Raw genomic sequence first — 23,179 nt, 5'->3', positions numbered from 1 at the left:
GACAGGGTAGAGTCTCAGAAGAAGAGAGGGAGAGAAAGGGACAGAAAATCTATCTGAAAAAATAATGGCTGAAAACTTTCCCAACCTGACAAAGGAAACAGACATCCAAGTCCAGGAAGCACAAAGAGTCCCAAACAGGATGAACCCAGAGACTCACATCAAGACACATTATGATTACAATGTCAAAAGTTAGAGATAATCTTAAGAGTAGAAAGAGAAAAACAACGACTTACACACAAGGAAACTCCCATTAGATTATTAGCTGATTATTTCAGCAAAAACTTTACAGGTCAGAAGGGACTGGCACAAAATATTCAAAGTGCTGAAAGAAATAAAACCAAGAATACTCTACTCATCAAGGTAACCATTTAGAATTGAAGAAGAGATAAACAGTTTCCCAGACAGGGAAAAGCTAAAGGTGTTCATCACAAGTAAACCACCTTACAAGAAAAAAAATCTCGGGTAAAAGCAAACATATAGAAAAGGTAGTTGATCAACAACATATAAAGCTAGTATGAAGGTTAAAAGACAAAAATAGTAAAATCATCTGCATCTCAAATAATTAGTTAAATGATATACAAAATTAAAAATGTAAAATATAACATCAAAAACAAAACATGGAGAGGGAGGAATAAAAATGTTGTGCTTTTAGAATGCACTCAAACTTAAGTAACCATCAACTTAAAATAGACCACTATATGCATAGGTTTTTATATATGAACTTCATGGTAACCACAAATCAAAAATGTATAACAGATACATAAAAATTAAAGAGAAAAAATATAAACATAACACTAAAGAAAGTCATCAAATCACAGTGGAAGAGAACAAGAGAAGAAGAAAAGAACAGAGAAGAACTACAAAAACAACCAGAAAAAAATAACAAAATGGCAATAATTACATACCTGTCAATAATTACTTTAAATGTAAATGAAGTAAGTGCTCCAATCAAAAGACATAGTGTGGCCTAATGGATTAAAAAAAAATTTAAAAGACCCATATATATTCTGCCTACAAGAAACTAAGATCTAAAGACACACACAGACTGAAAGTGAAGAGATGGAAAAAGATATTCCGTGCAAATAAAAAATAAAAGGAAACTGGAGTATCAATACTTATCTCAGATAAAATGACTTTAAAAGAAAGACTGTAACAAGAGACAAAGAAGGGCATTACATAATGATAAGGGATCAATCCAACAAGAGGCTATAACACTTGTAAATATCTAAGCACCCAACATAGGTGCACCTAAATATATAAAGCAAATATTGACAGACATAAAAGGAGAAATTGACAGTAATATAAAAATAGTAGGGTAGACAATATGCTACTAAACAATCAGTGGGTCAATGAAGAAATTGAAGGAAGTCAAAAAATACCTTGGGACAAATTAAATGAAAACACAATTTTCCAAAATCTGTGGGATGCAGCAAAGCAGTTCTAAGAGGGAAGTTTATAGTGATACAAGACTACCTCAGGAAGCAAGAAAAATCTCAAGTAACCAATCTAACCTTACACCTAAAGGAAACTAGAAAAAGAAGAACAAGTGCAAAGTTAGTTGAAAGAAGGAAATAATAAAGATCAGAATGGAAATAAATGAGACAGAGACAAAAAACAAAACAATAGAAAAGATCAATGAAACTAAGAGCTGGTTCTTTGAAAATATACATAAAATTAATAAAGATAGACAAAATAATAAAAAATCAGAAATGAAACAAGAGAAGTTACAACTGACACCAAGAAATAAAAAGTATCATAAGACATTCTATGAAAAATTACATGCCAACAAATTGGACAACCTAGAAGAAATGGATAAATTTCTAGAAAAATACAATCTTGCAAGACTGAATCAGGAAGGAATAGAAAATCTGAACAGACTGGTCTCTAGTAATGAAATTGAATCAATAATTTAAAACCTCCCAAGAAACAAAAGTCCAGGATGAGACAGCTTCACAGGTGAATTCTACCAGATATTTAATTAAGAATTAAAACCAATCCTTCTCAATCTATTACCAAGAAATGAAGAGGACTGAAATCTTCTAAACTTATTCTATGAGGCCAGCATTACCCTGATACCAAAACTAGATAAAGACACTATCAAAAAGATAAATACACTACAAAAAAGCTTAATATCCCTGATGAGCATAGATTCAAAAATTCTCAACAAAATATTGGCAAGACAAATTCAACAATACACTGAAGGAATAATATACAATGATCAAGTGGGATTTATCCCAGGGTTATAAGAATGATTCAATATCTGAAAATCAATCAATGTGATATATCACATTAACAAATTAAAGCATAGAAATGATATAATCTTCTCAAAAGATGCAGAAAAGGCTTTTGATAAAATTCTATACTCATTTATGATAAAAACACTCAACAAAGTAGGTATGGAGGGAACATACCTCAACATAATAAAGGCCAAATATGACCATTATAAAGGCCAAATATGACAAACCCACAGTGAACATAATACTCAACAGTGAAAAACAGAAAGTTTTTCTCTCTAAGATCAGGAACAAGACAAGGATGCCACTCTTTCCACTTTTATTCAACACAGTATTGGAAGTCCTAGCCATAGGAATCAGACAAGAAATAGAAATAAAAGGCACCCAAATTGAAAAGGAAGAAGTAAAACTATTTGAAGATGACATGAAACTATATATATAGTTTTATATATATATATATATATATATATATATATCCCTAAAGATTCCACTAAAACACTATTAGAACAAATAAATGAATTCAGTAAAGCTGCAGGATACAAAATCAATATACAGAAATCTGTTGTGTTTCTCTATACTAATAATGAACTATCAGGAAGAGAAATTTTAAAAATAATCCCATTTACAATTGCATCAAGAAGAATAAAATACCTAGAAATAAATTTTACCAGAGAGGTGAAAGACCTGTACTCTGAAAACTATAAGACACTGATGAAAAATACTGAAGACAACACAAATAAATGGAAAGATATACCATGTTCATGGATCAGAAAAATCAATATTGTTAAAATGGCTGTATTACCCAAAGCAATCAACAGATTCAATGCATTCCCTATCAGAATACCAATGGAATTTTTCACAGAACTGGAACAAGTAATCCTAAAATTTGAATGGAGCCATGAAAGACCCTGAATAGCCAAAACAGTCTTAAGAAAGAAAAACAGAACAGGAGGTATAATGCCCCCTGATTTCAAGCTATATTACAAAGTCATAGTAGTCAAAATTGGATGGTACTGGCACATGGATCAATGGAATAGAATAGAGAGCCCAAAAATAAATCCACATTCATATGGCCAATTAATTTATGACAAAGAAACAAAGAATACACAGTGCAGAAAAGACATTTTCCTCAATTAATAGTGTTGGGAATATATGCAAAAGAATGAAATGGGACTTTTTTTTATACCATAGACAAAAATCAACTCAAACTTAAATGTAAGACCTAAAACCATAAAACTCTTAGAAGAAAACATAGACAGTATGTTCTTTGTCATTGGTCTTAGCAATATATTTTTGGATCTGTCTCCACAGGCAAGGGAAACAAAAGCAAAAATAAATAAACTACATCAAACTAAAAAGCTTTGCACAGTGAAACCATCAACAAAACAAAAAGGCACCTACTGAATGGGAGAAGATATTTGCAAGTGATATATCTGATAAGTTAATATTCAAAATATATAAAGAACTCACACAACTCAACATCAAAAAAAAATCTGATTTAAAAATATGCAGAGGACCCAAATAGATATTTTTCCAAAGAAGACATAAAAGTAGCCAACAGGGCTTCCCTGGTGGCGCAGTGGTTGGGAGTCCGCCTGCCGATGCAGGGGACGCGGGTTCGTGCCCCGGTCCGGGAAGATCCCACATGCCGTGGAGCAGCTGGGCCCGTGAGCCATGGCCGCCGGGCCTGCGTGTCCGGAGCCTGTGCTCTGCCACGGGAGAGGCCACAACAGTGAGAGGCCCGCGTACCGCAAAAAAAAAAAAAAAAAAAAAAAGTAGCCAACAGGTACACAATAATGTGCTCAACATCAGTAATCATCAGGGAAATGCAAATCAAAACCACAATGAGGTATCATCTCACACCTGTTAGAATGACTATTATCAAAAACACAACAAATGACAAAGGTTGGTGAGAATGTAGAGAAAAAGGAAATCTTATGGACTGTTGGTAGGAATGTAAATTGGTGCTGACAGTATGGAAAACAGTATGGAGTTTCCTGAAAAAATTAAAAATAAAGCTACCATATGATCCAGCAATTCAACTTCTGGTTACTTACCTGAAGGAAACAAAAACACTAACTTGAAAAGTTATACTCACCCCATGTTCATGTTCATTACAGCATTATTTACAGTAGCCAAGACATGGAAACAACCTAAGTGTTCATGAATGGATGAAGAAGATGTGAGATATATATGTTAGCCATAAAAAAGAATGAAATCTTGCCATTTGTAACAATATGGATGGTCCTAGAAGGTATACTAATTGAAATGTCAGACAGAAAAAACCAAAAACAAATACCATATGATTTCACTGTGGAATCTAAAACAAACAAACAAAACAAAACAGAAAGAGACTCATAGGGTCTCTTGCCAGAGGGGAGGAGGACAGGGGTTGGGCAAAATAGATGAAGGTGATTAAGAGGCACAACTTTCTAGTTATAAAATAAATGTCATGGGATATAATATACAGCATAAGGAATATAGTCAATAATAATGTAATAACTTTGTAATAACTGGATAGATGGTTACCAGACTTATTGTCGTGATCAATTCATAATATATATAAATGTCAATCACTATGTTGTGCCCCTGAAACTGATATAATATTGCACATCAACTATGCATCAAGAAAAAAGAAAAAGGAAATAAAAAATAAGAGAATAGTCTCAAGAGTCTCTCAGAAAGCAGAACAAAAAGACAACTATAGGAGAGAAGAGGAAATTTGAGTATCAGTCACTAACCACTGTGTAATAGAGTTCCAGGAAAAGAGAACAGAGTAAAATGAAGATGAAATTATACAAAATATTCTCAGATATGAGAGATGCAAGTATTCAGATTAAAAGAGGCTGCTGAATGTAGAGCACAATGAATAAAGAGATCGCCACATCAAGTTACACTGCTGTGAAATGTCAGAGCATTGGGGATAAAGAGAGGATACTATAATGTTCAATCATCAATAACTAGTTTACATACAAATGATTGGAAATATGAATGTCATCTGACTTCTCAACAACACAGTCAAAGCTATAAGTCAATTGAACAACTTCAAATTTTGAATGAATGTCTGCATCCCAGAATTCTACATTCGGTCAAATTATCAATTAAGTGTGAAGAGAGAATAATACGTTTAATATTGTCAGGTTCTCAAAAAAATATTTCTCATGCATGCTCTTTTAAGAAGCTATTGAAGGATGTGCTGTCCTGAAATTAGGGTATATACTAAGGATGCAAAAAAGGTGGGATTTAGGAAATAAGAGGTACATTTTGGGAAAGAGGCAAAGGGAAGGGGCAGGAGCACATCTGTACAGCACAGCAAGCCTAGAGCACAACTAGCCTGACAGAGCAGAGGATAGAGGACCCCAGAGTAACATCTCCAAGAACAAAGAAAAGCTGAAGATTTGGGCTGGGCAGGAAATAATAGCCATTGGTTTTAAGAGTGAAAACAATTAGTGATAGGACACTATTTGTCTGTTAGTGATAGACAAATAAGGAAGTGGGGAAAAAATGAGGTAATGACTAGCTCCGGGAAGGAAAATATTTTAAACAAAAAAGGAAATGTAATCACAAAATACTAAACAGAAAATTGGGCAAACATTTTACATTGTTTTATCTAAAATTTTTGATATACTTAGAAAACAGGGAGGAAAGCAAGGATGTTGGATTATATAGGATGTGAAATTATCACCTAATAAGAAGTTGATAAAAAGTGAAAAATGGTAAAATTTAATAAATCAAAAACCAGCATTCAACTCAAAAGGGATTAGGGAAGAGTAGAGCTGGGGACTTCTGGGTTTGTTTTGCTTTTTGTGTGTGTTTTTTTTTCCTTAAAAGCCTTCTAATTGTTTGATTTTGGTAAAAACTTTAAGTGACTTTAAAAATGAAATCAGATTGTCATAAGTAATCTGACCCAAGACAATGGTTATGCTGGAAGTTTTCCCCTAAAGTGAGGAGTACACTAGAGTCAAGTTAGAATGAACATAGCATGAGGGCTAAGGAAAATTGACCAGACCAGCAAATCCAGGATGACCTGAGGCATCACTAAAGTCCAAGGGATCATGTCCAAAGGGGTGGAGCAAGAAGCACTGAAAATACTCTGGGGTCTGTGCTTGACATCAGGTGAGCACCCATATTTTTAATTAAGATGCTTAAAAATATGAAGGTTGAAGGGCTCTCTGTCTTAGGAAAAATGGCCATGGAGAATATGGGTTAGGCCTCCAGTTCTGCTACATAATAATCAGCCCTGAACTTCAGTCTCTAATGGATAACTGAGTAGCATGTGCTCATGAAAAAGCTCAATAACGTCTGCTGTCTAGGCATGTGAATGTGTCCTACTGGGTAGGGACAGTTCAGTGATCATGAAGATACTCAGGGGGTTAATTTTTTTTTTTTAATTTGGCAGTGACTCGCTGCTTGTGGGATCTTAGTTCTCCAACCAAGGATCAAACCCATGCCCCCTTGCAGTGGAAGCACGAGTCCTAACTACTGGACTGCCAGGGAATTCCCCTTAGGGGCTTAAGTCCATCCATATTTCAGTAAGAAACTGGAGCCCCAAACTCAGATTGTACTTTCCGCAGAGGTAGGAACAACCCATGCACACCCATCCCCGTGACTTCATTGTCCCCAAGCCTGGGCAGGGTCCATTCTGCAGATGGCAGACAACACTGGGGATAGAGAAAATGGGGCTGGCATAGGAAGTGACTGACAGAACAAAAATATCCAACACAAGCCAGAAAGATTCCCTTCAAAATGGTTAAGTTTTATGCTAAGCTTTATTGCTTAAAGCTTCCATTACATGAAATATGCACTTATGTAAAAGAGCTCATTCCCCAGTAATATGAGATTAATGAGGCATCACTGTACATAAAAACTACTGAACTGACTCAGATCAATAGTCTCTCCTGTCCAATACTCTGCCTTTTAGAGGACATAAAAGAATATGAAATTCAGAGACAGAAGCATCTGGATTTAAGGCTTGGAGTCACCACTTTGCATTGTGTGACTTTCAGCAAATTGTTTACCTGCTCCCAGCCTCAGTTTACTCATCTGTAAAATAGTTCTAATAATACCTTCTTGGTGGTGAGGTGAAAATTCAATGAGATAATACCCTGAAAAGTATCTTTCAGACTGTAACATAGTTTAAATATGCTCATTACTTTATCTGAATCATATGTGAAACCTTAATAGCTGTGGTCTATCATGGGTTTCTTTTGTGTCCTGAAGATTGTTAACTTCTTTTTAAAAACCTAATTACTGACTTTTCTATGAATATATTTTTAAAATTCCTAATCTGTTCAGAATTTTGGGTCTCTGATATTCTGATGAAATATTAGCACATTCAACTTCAAAAAAGTGATGGGAAGTTCACAGAATCTTTTTTTTATACCTAGGAAATCACATAACTTAATATTTTCCTACCCCTTCTCACCTGGTACCTGAATCCCTCCAGACCCACCCCATATTCAATTGTGCTCTTAGTGAAGATCTCCCAGACTGGGATGTTGTGGGTAAGTCTGAAGCTTAACGGGGGCTGGAAGAAAGAATGGACTAAGTTAAAAGATTAGGCTCTAACAGACACTCAGTGAAACATTTTCCAGAAGGCTGCATGAAGCCCAGGCCTTCTCACGTACCCTCAGAAGGTGGGTCGCCCCAAAAGAACTAGGCTAGTGGGTTTGACAGCTGGCTGAACAGGTTTTCCGGTTGGGGCTCACCACAGGGAGGGGTGTCTGGATATGTGACATAAACAAGGAAGGGACACGGTACAATTTTGATTAAGAGTCCAATATAAGTTTTCACTTTTTTTATGCCTCTGTTAGGAGACCATGGTAGGAGGGGTGTTGGATAAAGAGCCAGTCTTAAATCTGACTCTGCTACCAGCCATGAGACTTTGGACAAGCTACTTTTCCTCCATGGGTTTCAGTTTGTACAAATAAGGGTTATGAAGTAGATCATGGGTTTTCAAGTATGCTTTGTGGATTCTTTGTGTTCTCCAATTACACATTGGGTCATATCTGGAGAGGCAGAAAGAATGTAAGGACATGGGGGCAAAGGTGTGTCTATGTCTCCCCTCCAGATCCCATGTAACAAGAACAGCTTTCCCATCATCCTTTTTTTTTTTTTTTTTTTGCGGTACGCGGGCCTCTCACTGTTGTGGCCTCTCCTGTTGCAGAGCACAGGCTCCGGACGCGCAGCCTCAGCGGCCATGGCTCACGGGCCCAGCCGCTCCACAGCATGTGGGATCTTCCCGGACCAGGGCATGAACCCGTGTCCCCTTCATCGGCAGGCGGACTCTCAACCACTGTGCCACCAGAGAAGCCCTCCCATCATCCTTTATCCATCTTACGTTAAGATTTTTGAAGACAGTGCTCCCTGGCTAAGAAAACAATCCCTGGATTGTATGCCCCTAATGTCCCTTCCAATCCCTTAATTCCCTGATAAATGAACACCCCATGGCACTGGATACATGAAATTGATGAATTCTGGTCTCAGAGGTATAAATTTGCTAGATGTATCCAAATCAGCACACACAGAGTAGCAAAGCTGGCTGGAACCATCCCATATATCTTCAAGAAAATTAATCTGTATTCAATAAAACACTTATTGTTACATAAACATCACAATGTGTTCATAAAAGTAGGAAAAGACACACTCTGCCTTTGTAGGACTTAACACTATTGAGGAGGAAGACTGAAACACATAGGACAATGACAACTCAACCTGTTTCCCCCCAACTCCCCCCCCAAAAAATTGCATAGTTAAGTGAGACATTCTAAGGTACAAACTCTGAATGTATCTGCATGTAGCAGTAGGGGAAAGTATAGGAGGAGATGGGCCCAAGAAGTGAGAAAAGGCATCGTGAAAGAGAAAAGAGTTTTGAGTTAAGACTTCAAGACAACAACTAAAGTCCAAGGACTAAACACTAAAATACCTTTGAAGGTTTCAAACTGCATAAGCTTAAGTTTAGAAATACGATCAATGTTAACAAATCATGCTGACCTGAAAAATACTCTTTTTTTATAGCAGAACAGTTTCCTTCCCCACCACCACCTTCCCCCATCCCTACCCCTGCTTAACTCCCTACTTCCTTTAAACTTCATTCCAGAAAGGTTTGAGAAGGGAGCTATGGTAAGGAGACATAAGTTTGTTAGCCCAATAATTCATGGAAGTTATGCTATAAAAGGTGTAAATATTAGCCAAGGGAAAAGTATATCTAATATATTTTCATACCACAGAATCTAAAAGACCTGATTTGGAGGCAAGATGGTATTGTGATTTCATACAGAACCTTCGCCTACCCCCTAAAGCAATATGCAAGTCTTAACCTCACTCACACAAAAAAAATATGAGTAGGGAACTATATTCAACATCTTATAATAACCTATAATGGAAAAGAATCTGAAAAAGAATATATATATGTATATATATGTAAATTATTATAAATACATATATAATATATGACTGAATATATTATATATATTAAATATATTTATTTAATATATTATATATAAATATATTTATATATATATAACTTAATCACTTTGCTGTGCACCTGAAACTAACACAACATTGTAAATCAACTATACTTCAGTTTTACAAAATGAGTAGAATGAGGCTTATACTACTGAGGAGGTGACATTGAAACACACAGAAAAACTACAGCACAACACAAAAACAGCCAAAGAGCTGAAGCTCTAGATCTACTGGGCTTGGGCAAGATAATGGTCCCCGAGGATGTTGGGAAATCAAAGCCAGGTCCCTGGAGTAAAAGCACTGGGATTGGCCTCTCCTTCTGTTACCTAGAAGGCAGGAAAGAGAAAGCAGAGGCAGCCACGTGTAGGCTCAGGAATCAGATCTGCAATGTCACTGGAGAAGGATAGCTCTAAGCTATCAGTATAACTCTAGTTCTGACCTGTGGGCCCTTTGAGAAGAGTGGATGAAACTGCAAGGATAAGCACAATAAGAATAATGTCATGAACATAAACACCTCCCCTCTCAGCTTACAGTAAAATTCCAAAGTAGACAAGTAAAACTAATGTCAGAAGAGACAGACACATCAAAAAGACAAGAGATACCAAGTGTTGGCGAGGATGTGGTAAAAATACTTGTGCACTGTTGGTGGAAACATAAACTTGGTGTAGCCACTATAGAAACCAACATGGAGACCCTCAAAATTTAAAAATAGAACTACCATATGATCCAGAAATCCTACCTCTGGATATATATTCACAGGAAATAAAAACAGGATCTCAAAGAGATATCTGTACTCCCATGTACACTGTAGCATTATTAACAATAGCCAAGATACAGAAACAACTTAAGTGTCCAATGAGAGATGAATGGATAAAGAAGATGTGAGATTGATATATATAGATATTGATATATTGATATATTGATATATATAAATATATATAAACACTGAAAATTAAACTGTAATCACAGAAGTAAAATAATCTCTGTAGGAAAGGACAATCCGGTAAGTGAGAAGACGATGTTAATAAACTGATTTGGAACACATCAATGTAGAAAATCGATTTTTAAAATAAGAATCAGAAGTTGATATACACGGGAGGATAGACTATGAATCACTCACATATGCCCAAAAGGGGTTGCCCAAAAGGGTTACAAAGGAATATGTGGAGAGGCAAGATTTAAAGAGTTAATGGTCGCTTCTGCTTAAAGAAGCCACTCTTAAAACTCTACTAAAATGACCACGAATGGGTTTTTAAAGGCATAATCCACAAAATAAAAGGAAGAGAAACTATAATACATACATATGTACATACATACATGAAAAAGCTGAGAAGCAGATATGTAGAAAGTGACTTAGTGGACCCAAGAATGCTGAAACCTGAGAGAAGTAAGAGGCAAATTCACTTATACTGTAGAACTCCCGAAGTCTCGAGTTGGTTGCAACAGGTAGCTCTGAAAGATGACGTAAAGGTGATGCTGAGAGCAGGAAAGTTTGCTGAATATCCATCGAACATGAAGTCAGTGGCCCAGACATAAGGAAAGCAGGAGGTCAGAGGAAATGGTTAGTGAAGGAGAGGCCCAACCTCAGTAGAACTACTATTTAATGCCTTTTATACACTGGGGCACCATGTAAGATATTGTTTGAGGAAAGGTATTGTCATTGGGGAAAAGTTTTCCCTAAATCATCATCTCACAACATCACAGACTGAGAGTACTGGCTTAACATTCAGCTCAAATATCTTACTGAGTAGTCAGGCAAATATGGGAGGGCCCTGGCCTTAATTAAAAACATCAGAAAGAAGTTCAAATAAGAGCATGAATCTGGGAATGCCAAGGAAGGGTCTAAAGATGAAAACTTCCCATTTTGTTTGTTACATATTAACCTGCATAGTGATTAAACTGCATAGAGTCAGACAGCCAGAGTTGAGTTTCAATGCTACCATTTACTACCCAGCTAACATTGGCAATTTATTAACCTCCCAGGGCCTTGGTTCACTTGACTATAAAAAAATGAGAATATCAATACCTACATCAAAATGTTAATCAGATCTTTCAGGGAGAGAGCAATGTCTGCCAGGTGCTCAAGACAAGAAACAGTCAGCACCCAGAGCACCTTCCTGTCTTTAAACCTTGCTAATGAAGCAGTCATTTGATGGGCTTATAAAAAGGTAAGAATATACTCAAACTAGGCAGCAGTGAGGGCCCCTGATACTCACAGACATAACCTCCTCCAAGTCTGTAAGCTCTGGAGCAGCTATTCTCAACACTGGCTATACAGTGAAATAATGCAATCAACAGAGAAATTTTTTAAACATTTGAAGACACCTCTTCCAAGATAAATAAATAAAGCATAACACGGGTACTAAAAGAGAAAAAAAAAAAGACCACAACCAACATCAATCAAATGAGGATTCCTAAAGGTGAGGTAATGTTTAAAGCATCCCAGGTAATTCTAATATACAATCAGGGTTCACAATACATCTCTCTGGACTACTTTCCAACAGTGGCATTACATGAGAACTACCTGGGCACTGGTAAAAATATAGATATGGAACCCCACCCCAGACTAATTGAATCCAAATATTTAAGGCTAGGACACAGGCATTGCTTTTAATTCCTCAAACGATTATTATATGCAGCCAGGATTGACAGTCACTGACTCTAGGGAAAATCCCGGTCAAGACCAGGGTTGGTGATAGGTGTGTCCAAGGAGGCCTTTGGGACACTGCTTAAGTTTACAGACAGTCTTGGACTCTAAACTTCAGCTCAGAAAGAATGCGGACAAATCACGTTCCCCTCATTCTGCACAAACCAGCCCACGCCTGAACTTTACCCTCCAGAACCTGGTCCTCTTCATGTAGAGAAGCAGAGAGGGGTAGGAGGATGAGGCAAACTCAGCCATTCTGCCTTGGCCTAGATGTAATTAGAAGTTCAATCTTGGCCTGAATGGTTATTTAGAATTAAAATAATAAAGAGCTTATATACTGATATCACATTTAACTAGCCATCTTATCCAAAGTGTGAGTCTAGCGTCTAGACTCCAGCACAGAGAATCTGGCCATAAGTTTTTGCATGGTGACAAAAATTTGACAGATACATGTGGTTTCTCATCAAAAGCCCCCAGAAGGGGTTTCTGAATGTCTCTTACCTTATTATTTGGTGCCAGGTATTCAGTGATGAATGATCTGTCCCTTCTGCCACTGGCTGGTACAGCCATACAGGTCTCAGCCACAACCGTAAAAGAAAATGCAGCTTGGCATTGCATTTGGCTTAGCTTTGCCAGAGACACATTATTGTGTTAAGTATAAGCATCTGCAATGAGAGATTCCTGCTGATATGAAAAAACACTGAATTCAGAGAATTCACGTAACAAACAGAACACAGTCACAGGTAACCAAGGCAGAAAATTCCATTCCATTAAGTTCACGGGGTCCTACGAGCATCCATGGATCTATCTGGAGGAGCTTACTAAGGGAAGAGCACAAAGACCATTGTCAAATGCACATGAGACACCCTCAAGGGAGGGATTTCTTTCAGAATTATGAGGTCTTTTATTATGCAGGTGAGGAGACAGTGAAATTAGACCATTGATATTATTTAATTTTATTCTCAAAAGTTAATAAAGTCTGGGGAAGCTTGGGTTTCATCTATTGAGGTAGTAATAGAATTGGGACTCCAAATGAGGGCTCCTGACTCTAGGCACGATGCTCTAATTCCAGAGCCATGAACCAACATCACCTACAGAAGTTGTAGCTTAGCCTTCATCCTTGGAAAAGAATTAGTGATTCATCCTCTGGGTTCTAAAGAACCGGTTATACATTCTAACCAAACAATATAGTCTAGGTTATAGCAGCTTGAAGCCCAGAGAAATAGTTTATTCTACACCAGAAAATTCCCCCAGAATAAATTTCTTGTTCGTCATTAGAGATTCATCCTGAGGAGGAAGAAAAAACACATGAACATAAGGATGTGGAAGTACATAGATCTTGCTATACATCAAGTAAGAGTGGTCAATGTGTGTGTATCTATAGATGTACACATACACATTAAGTATAATTTGCTAATATTACCACAGGAAAGATTTTTAAGTTAATATTTTACTTTAATAATCTCATTTGACAATCCAATTAAATTTTTAGGAAAACTAAATTTTAAAAGGATTGGATTTTTTATTAACTTGGATTTCCACTCTTGTTTTATTATAATGTACTTGTCCTAGTTTTTCTGTGGAGAGTATGATAAGATGGTGTAATGAACCAGATGACAATGTCAACAACAGCAATGACATCTGACCTCCCTGTGATGCTGTACAACACATGAGAGCATGCTGTATATCTTGCCTAAGCATAATCCTAGTGACTCAGTACATAGCTGAATACTCAATTTGTTTGGAAATCTGACACTGTGTAGTTCTTGAATCTATCATGTGTGCTATTCTACTGTTTCACCAAAAGAACTTTTAAAACCCAGCTCAAAGACTTTCCATTTGGTTTGGGTGCTGTCATTTGATTTTGAGCTTGAGAGTTGTGAACATTTTGTTTAATACTGGCTTGTTGAATGATTTTCTTGCCACCCTCAAATTCTGTTAACAGAAACTAAAATAAACTTCATTTGATTTTTTGAAAATTACATTGACTATCCAGTTGAATTTTTAAGTTTAGTAGGTAAAAAAGAGGAGAGGGAAGATATACATGATTGAAATAATTATGGATTGCAGACTGGTATTTTGCAGAGATAAATTGTCATGTATTATATGCTTTAAATCAATTCATGTATTATAAGCTTTAAATCAATATTATTTTCTACAAAAAGACTTTTTTTCACTGTTATATTAGTTTTTAAATATTTTCTTAACTTTAGACAGTTCATTTTTAAGGCAATATTTCTTATATTTAAACATTTGTAAATAACTGAAATTTTCTTAGTTTCTCCTGCTAATTTTTCACTTAAAGTAAAAAAAAAAGAAAAAATAATTTTTCACTTAAAAGTAAAAATAAATGTTTGTGTTAAACATATTGTATAGATAAACATTTAATTTAAAAAGTTACTGCGTACGTAATATTATTTACTTTCTTATTCCTGAGGCAGGAGAATAAAGTTTTGTGTTGGGATAAAAACATTTTTGGTGATAGGATAATACACCCATTTGTACACTTTACATTTTCTATCACTTGTACATATTAGTTTTTTTGTTGTTGTTCAATGTAAATATTTTTATTGAAGTATAGTTGATGTGCAATATTATATGTTTGTACACCTTTATATAAGGTGTACAATAGAGTGATTCACAATTTTTAAAAGTTATACTCCATTTATAGTTATTATAAAATAGTGGCTATATTCTCCGTGTTGTACAATATATCTTTGTAGCTTATTTTATACTTAATAATTTGTACCTCTTAATCCCCTACCCCTGTGTTGCCCCTCCCCCCTTCCCTCTCCCCACTGGTAGCCACTAGTTTTTTCTCTATATCTGTGAGTCTGCTTCTTTTTTGTTATATTCACTAGTTTGTTGTATTTTTTAGATTCCACATTAAGTGATATCACACAGTATTTCTCTTTCTCTGTCTGACTTATTTCACTTAGCATAACACCCTCCAAGTCCATCCATATTGTTGCAAATGGAAAATTTTCATTCTTTTTTATGACTGAGTAGTATTCCATTGTAAATATATACCAAATTTTCTTTATCCATTCATCTGTTGTTGGACTCTTAGGCTGCTTCTTTATCGTGGCAATTGTAAATAATACTACTATTACATTGGGGTTCGTGTATCTTTTCTAATTAGTGTTTTTGTTTTGTTCAGATATATACCCAGGGGTGGAATTGCTGTCATATGGTAGTTCTACTTTTAGTTTTTTTAGAAAGTGCCATACTGTTTTCCACAGTGGCTACACCAATTTACATTCCCACCAGCAGTGTACGAGTGTTCCCTTTTCTTCACATCCTCACCAACAATTGTTATTTGTGCTCCTTTTGGTGACAGTCATCAAATTTATACAATTCATTGTATATTATTTTCTACAAAAAATACATTTTAAAGCATAGGTCTATCAGCAAGAAAAATGTAAATGAGCATAAGAAGTTATTTCCCAATACTTAAAACATATATACCAAATAAATTATAAAAATTATGAGGTTCAAATCATAAACAGAGTTTTGCATTATATCTTTATATTTGAGCTCAAAACAATCATGTAATCGCCACAGAAGACTTGACCTTGATGGTTCCCATAACCTGTATGTACTCAGCATCAGAGTCTGATATATGGTAGATGATTAATAAATATTTGTTATCTTCATGGATTAATCATGTTTGAATAGTGAATTTATTTTTAAAGCCATAAGTTCTAGTTTTTCAAGTTTTGAAAAGTAAAGACCCAAATAACTTTTATATGCATTCAAGAATTTAACCCAAGGTAAAATTCAGTTAAAGACCAAAATTTGAACTAACTCAGGATGTTACCTATCTGTTGCAGAGTGACATCAACACAGGTACTTGCTGTATTATCTGAACGTTGAGGTTGTATTATCTGTATATTCCAAAATTATAATCTAATACTTTTCATGGCCTTTAAAGAATATATTTTTGAATTTGAATATTTTTCCCAATAACTAATCTTTCTTATTGTCTTTTCTCCACTACAAATTGTATCCAGTCAGAAAAAACTTTGCTTTGCTCCCAAAGGAAAAGAACAGCTTTACATAGTAAAACAAATTTAAAATGATACCATCAATATTGATCAGACCTTTGTATTATTTTATTAAAATCAATGATGAAAACATACTTCTATTAAATCTTTTATAGTAAATCACATTGATTTATTATTTTTCCACCCAAGGCAAGTGAAATTGTTAATGAAGACTATTTTTTTAGTTTGGCAGGCAACGTGAAATCATTTGCCATCTTTGACTAGGAAATCAGTACAGGAAAAATCCTATGCATGTGATGGATGTGGAAAGCCTTGCCAACCAACCTTTGCCACCACTTATTTCACCTGATTTACAGAGCTTTTTATACATCAGAAAATTCACACCAAGAGAAAGTTTTTAAATCTAGAGAATGTGGGAACTCTTCCAGGCTAAATAAATAAATAAATTCCTTCTACATCCCCTAGCCTATGCAAAAGACATTTCAAACACCACACCTAAAACCAAGCTTTGATTTACCCCCAAGTCTGCTCCTTTCTTCCTTCTGTTATTAAATGATGTCAACATTTGCCAAATTTGCTCAGGTCCCCAAACTGAGGGCAATCTTTGACTCCTCTCTTTCCTTTAACCACTACATTCAATCCAACCACAAATTTTATGTGCACTACCTTCTAAATAGAACCAAAATCAGCCATTTCTTATCTCCTCAATAGCCGAAGTCTAATCCTCTCTCTCATTTTTCACCTGCCCTACTGCAGTAGCCTCTTGACTCCAATCTACACTGATATCTAAGAATCAATCTTTCATCAATTTAAAACTTTTCTCCACCGGCTTTGGTCTGACTCAGGCTCCATGAGAAAAGAAACTTCACTATTTTCTCCTTCATTCATTCCCACCTTGTTTGTCTGTTTCTCCTACCACACTCTCCGTGTTCTATTTGTCACCCCTGGAACCGCTAGTAGTGATAGTGTTACTGAGTCCAAGCTCATAATGCTCAGTGCACAACAGGCCCATAAATCATGAGATTAGTTTTTGGGGCAAGGAATAGTGGCTTTATTTGGAAATCCCACAGACTGAGAGGATGGTGGACTAGTGTCCCAAAGGACATCTTACCTGAATTAAAATTGAGACTTCCATGATACTAAAAGGGGCGGGGGTGTGGCTTGGTTGTGGCAAACTTCTTGGTGCAGGAATCCTTTGTTCTTGCATCTCTCCAGATAAGTCTGGTCAAAATGTTCCTATAAACCTCCAACAATACAAATTTATTTTCTGTTCTGCAACTTTTTATCTCTATATGAATGGAAAAGTGTTGTACCTTTAAAGGTCAGAGCCTTGAGAATGGGCTATCATGTATATTTCAGGCTATAGGCAACATTCTTTAACAAAAGGTGCAGAGTCAGCATGACTAAGCACAAGCAACAGAGCTCAAGGGTTAGAGCTAAAGGAATAGATCCAATATGGAGTCAGGTTTCTTCTTCTCTGTTACAATAAGGAAAACATGCAAAGAGGCCCTCATGTGACCCTTCAAAGACTAAAAAGATTTGATCCAAGTGCTATTCACTTTCAGATAGAAATATAAAAGCAGTTGGATTATTTCTCCTTCTAACCTCCCAGTGTGCCTCTTATAGAAATAATGCCTAAAGAGATAGGCAAGCTGAAGAAGGAAAACAACTATGTCAGTAAGAAAAGAAAAATAAATATAAAATATGGTTTTGAGTAATGATCATTTCTCAAAATAAAACAGAATGAGATAAAGAGTTATTTGTGTTATTCAGGGAAAGAAGGTGATTGGATCAAGCCACAAGGATACAATTTAGAAAGAAGAGCCCAGGACTGTGTGATTTCAGTCAGGACAATGGGCACATCAAAAGTCTGATATAGGTGCATGAGAGTAAGAGATGAAGATAAAATAAGTTGCTAATCTTGCAGAGAAGGAAATTTGGGAAGATTGCCAAGGAGATTTGCTTCCATACCGTGTTTGGACAGGAGAGATTAGAAGTCAGATTGCAGAAGTTAAAAAGAAGTGTTAATTGAGTCTAGTTACAGACTAGATGTATATAGGATCTCAGTATGATTTGATAGAAAAAGGAATGAGCACAAATAGGAGGTACATAAAAGAAGCAGAATCAAGCAGCTTCCCTATTTTTAATGGACTTGTAAGTTTCTGAATGGGTAAGAAACTAACCCTATAAATATGGGAACCTGAGGATAATTCCCACTGAGTGAGTGGGAATTCAGAAGAGTGAACAGAGTTTTAATGAGGTACAGAAGGAAGGGATTCAGAGCCTGGGTGAAAAGAAGACTGTAAATGAAGAAGAGAGAAATTCCTTTCAGTGATAACAGAGGTAAGTGGGAGAAAATAGATTTGGGGAGAGTGTTCTGTGTAGGGAGAAAATGACAGCTGGCATGGGTCTTGTGTAGAGCAGGGAGATTTTTAAGAGGATTAACCCCATCCCCCATGTGTCAATTTCTACCTCTGTGCAATGGAGACTAAATGCAACCACCTCATAGGGTAGTTGTGATGATTAAATCAGCAATGTGTAAAGAGGCTAAGAACTGAGGGACCTTCAAGATGGCAGAGGAGTAAGACATGGAGATCACCTTCCTCCCCACAGATACATCAAAAATACATCTACATGTGGAACAACTCCTACAGAACACTTACCGAAAGCTGGCAGAAGACCTCAGACTCCCAAAGGCAAGAAAATCCCCACATACCTGGGTAGAGCAGAAGAAAAAAGAAAAAACAGAGACAAAAGAATAGGGATGGGACCTACACCTCTGGAAGGGAGCTGTGAAGGAGGAAAAGTTTCCACACACTAGGAAGCCCCTTCACTGGCAGAGAAAGGGGGTGGCTGGGAGAGAAGCTTCAGTACCACGGAAGAGAGCACAGCAATAGGTGTGCAGAGGGCAAAGCGGAGAGATTCCCACACAGAGGATCAGTGCCAACCATCACTCACCAATCTGAGAGGCTTGTCTGCTCACCTGCCAGGGCGGGTGGGGGCTGGGAGCTGAGGCTCCAGCTTTGGAGGTCAGATCCCAGGGAGAGGATTGGGGTTGGCTGTGTGAACACAGCCTGAAGGCGTTTAGTGCACCACAGCTAGCTGGGAGGGAGTCTGGGAAAAAGTCCGGACTTGCCTAAGAGGCAAGAGACCATTTTATTGAGGTGCATGAGGAGAGGGGCTTCCTTCCCTGTCTGCCCACAAAATGCAGAGCACCACCTAAATTAGCTCCAGAGAAGGACGTGAGCAGCGGCTATCATCTCAGACTGTAGAGATGGGCATGAAACACTAACACTGCTGCTGCAACCACCAAGAATCCTATGTGCAAGCAGAGGTCATATCCACACTACCCCTCCTGGGAGCCTGTGCAGTCTGCCACTGACAGGTTCCTGTGATCCAGGGACAAGATCCTGGGGAGAACACACGGTGCGCCTCAGGCTGTTTCAACGTCATACCGGCCTCTGCCTCTGCAGGCTCGCCCTGCATTCCAATTACAACTACCGTACACCCTCCCTCCCCTCAGCCTGAATGAACAAGAGCCTAATCAGCTGCAGCTTTAACCCCATCCTGTCTGGGTGGGAACAAATGCCTGAGGGAAACCTACACACAGAAGTGGGGCCAAAAACAAAGCTGAACCCCAGGAGCTGTGCGAACAAAGGAGAGAAGGGAAATTTATATGTGAAGCCTCGGGAGCAGCAGATTAAATCCCCACAATCAATTTGATGTACGCTGCATCTGTGGAATACCTGAACAGACAACGAATCATCCCAAAATTGAGGCGGTGGACTTTGGGATCAACTGTAGACTTGGAATTTGCTGTCTGCGACTAATTTGCTTCTGATTTTTGTTTATCTTAGTATGGTATTTAGCACTTGTTATCATTGGTGGATTTGTTTATTGGTATGTTTGCTCTCTTCTTCTTCCTTTTTTATTATTATTTTTTATTTTAATAATTTTTTCTTTATTATTATTTTTTCCTTCTTTTTTTATACCATTCCTTCTTAGCCATGTGGCTGACAGGGTCCTGGTCCTCCAACCTGGTGTCAGGCCTGAGCTTCTAATGGGGGAGAACTGAGTTCAGGACTACCAGAGACCTCCTGGCCCCACAAAATATCAATTGGCGAGAGGTCTCCCAGAGATCTCTGTCTCAAAGCTAAGACCCAGCTCCACTCAACAGCCAGCAGGCTCCAGTGCTGGATGTCCCATGCCAAACAGCTAGCAAGACAGGAGCACAAAACCACTCATTAGCAGAGAGGCTGCCTAAAATAATAATAAGTTCACAGACATGCCAAAACACGCCACCGGACGTGGCCCTGCCCACCAGAAAGACAAGGTCCAGCCCTACCAACCAGGACACAAGCACCAGTCCCCTCCACCAGGAAGGCTACACAACCCACTGAACCAACCTCACCCACTACAGAAAGATACCAAAAGCAACAGAAACTATGAACATGCAGTCTGTGAAAAGGAGACCCCAAACACAGTAAGTAAAACAAAAGGATAAGACAGAGAAATATGCAGCAGATGAAGGAGCAAGGTAAAAACTCACCAGACCAAACAAATGAAGAGGAAATAGGCAGCTAACTGAAAAAGAATTCAGAGTAATGATAGTAAAGATGATCCAAAATCTTGGAAATAGAATGGAGAAAATACAAGAAATGTTTAACAAGGACCTAGAAGAAGAACTAAAGAGCAAGCAAACAATGATGAACAATACAATAAATGAAATTTAAAATTCTCTAGAAGGAATCAATAGCAGAATAACTGAGGCAGAAGAACAGATAAGTGACCGGGAAGATAAAATAGTGGAAATAACTACTGCAGAATAAAGGAAATGAATGAAAAGAATTGAGGATAGTGTCAGAGACCTCTGGGACAACATTAAATGCACGAACATTTGAATTATAGGGTTGCCAGAAGAAGAAGAGAAAAAGAAAGAGACTGAGAAAATATTTGAAGAGATTACAGTTGAAAACATCCCTAATATGGGAAAGGAAATAGTTAATCAAGTCCAGGAAACACAGAGAGTCCAATACAGGATAACTCCAAGGAGAAACAAGCCAAGACACATATTAATCAAACTATCAAAAATTAAATACAAGAAAAAATATTAAAAGCAGCAAGGGAAAAGCAACAAATAACATACAAGGGAATCTCCATGAGGTTAACAGCTGATCTTTGAGCATAAACTCTGCAAGCCAGAAGGGAGTGGCAGGACATATTTAAATTGGTGAAAGGGAAGAATCTACAACCAAGATTAATCTACCCAGAAAGGATATCATTCAGATTCAATGGAGAAATTAAAACCTTTACAGACAAGCAAAAGTTAAGAGAATTCAGCACCACCACACCAGCTTTACAACAAATCTTAAAGGAACTTCTCTAGGCAGGAAATTCAAGAGAAGGAAAAGACTTACAATAACAAACCCAAAACAATTGAGAAAATGGTAATACATAACATATCGTTACATGTTACTGATAGGTATTGGTAACATAAATATTAATAACTACCTTAAATGTAAATGGATTAAATGCTCCAACCAAAAGACGTAGACTGGCTGAATGGATACAAAAACAAGACCCGTATATATGCTGTCTACAGGAGACACTTCAGACCTAGGGACGCAAACAGACTGAAAGTGAGGGAATGGAAAAATATATTCCATGCAAATGGAAATCAAAAGGAAGCTGGAATAGCAATTATCATATCAGACACAATAGGCTTTAAAATAAAGACTATTACAAGAGACAAAGGAGGACACTACATAATGATAAAGTGATCAATCCAAGAAGAAGATATAACAATGGTAAATATTTATGCACCCAACATAGGAGCATATCAATACATAAGGCAAATGCTAACAACCATAAAAGGGGAAATTGACAGTAACACAATCCTAGTAGGGAACTTTAATGCCTCACTTTCACCAATGAACAGATCATCCAAATTGAAAATAAATAAGGAAACACAAGATTTAAATGATAAATTAAACAAGATGGAATTTATTGATGTTTATAGGACATTCCATCCAAAAGAACAGAATACACATTCTTCTCAAGTGCTCATGGAACATTCTCCAGGATAGATCATATCTTGGGTAACAAATCAAGCCTTGGTAATTTAAGAAAATTGAAATTGTATCAGGTATCTTTTCTGACTACAACGCTATCAGATTAGATATCAATTACAGGAAAAAATCTGTAAGAAATACAAACACATGGAGGCTAAACAATACACTACTAAATAACCAAGTGATCACTGAAGAAATCAGAGGAAATAAAAAAAAAACTAGAAACAAATGACAGTGAAAACATGACGACCCAAAACCTACGGGTTGCAAAAAATGCAGTTCTAAGAAGGAAGTTTATAGCAATACATGCCTACATCAAAAAGCAAGAAAAATCTCAAATAAACAACCTAACCTTACACCTAAAGCAATTACAGAAAGAAGAACAAAAAACACCCAGAGTTAGCAGAAGGAAGGGAATCATAAAGATCAGATCAGAAATAAATGAAAAAGAAATGAAGGAAACAATAGCTAAGATCAACAAAACTAAAAGCTGGTTCTTTTTTTTTTTTGTGGTACGCAGGCCTCTCACTGTTGTTGCCTCTCCCGTTGCAGAGCACAGGCTCTGGACGCACAGGCTCAGTGACCATGGCTCACGGGCCCATAGGCTCCGCGGCATGTGGGATCTTCCCGGACCGGGGCATGAACCCGTGTCCCCTGCAGCAGCAGGCGGACTCTCAACCACTGCGCCATCAGGGAAGCCCTAAAAGCTGGTTCTTTGAGAAGATAAACAAAATTGATAAACCATTAACCAGA

The sequence above is a fragment of the Lagenorhynchus albirostris genome, chromosome 13 (assembly GCF_949774975.1).
Source record: "Lagenorhynchus albirostris chromosome 13, mLagAlb1.1, whole genome shotgun sequence".
NCBI lineage: Eukaryota > Metazoa > Chordata > Mammalia > Artiodactyla > Delphinidae > Lagenorhynchus > Lagenorhynchus albirostris.
Note: the sequence above shows the minus strand (reverse complement) of the source record.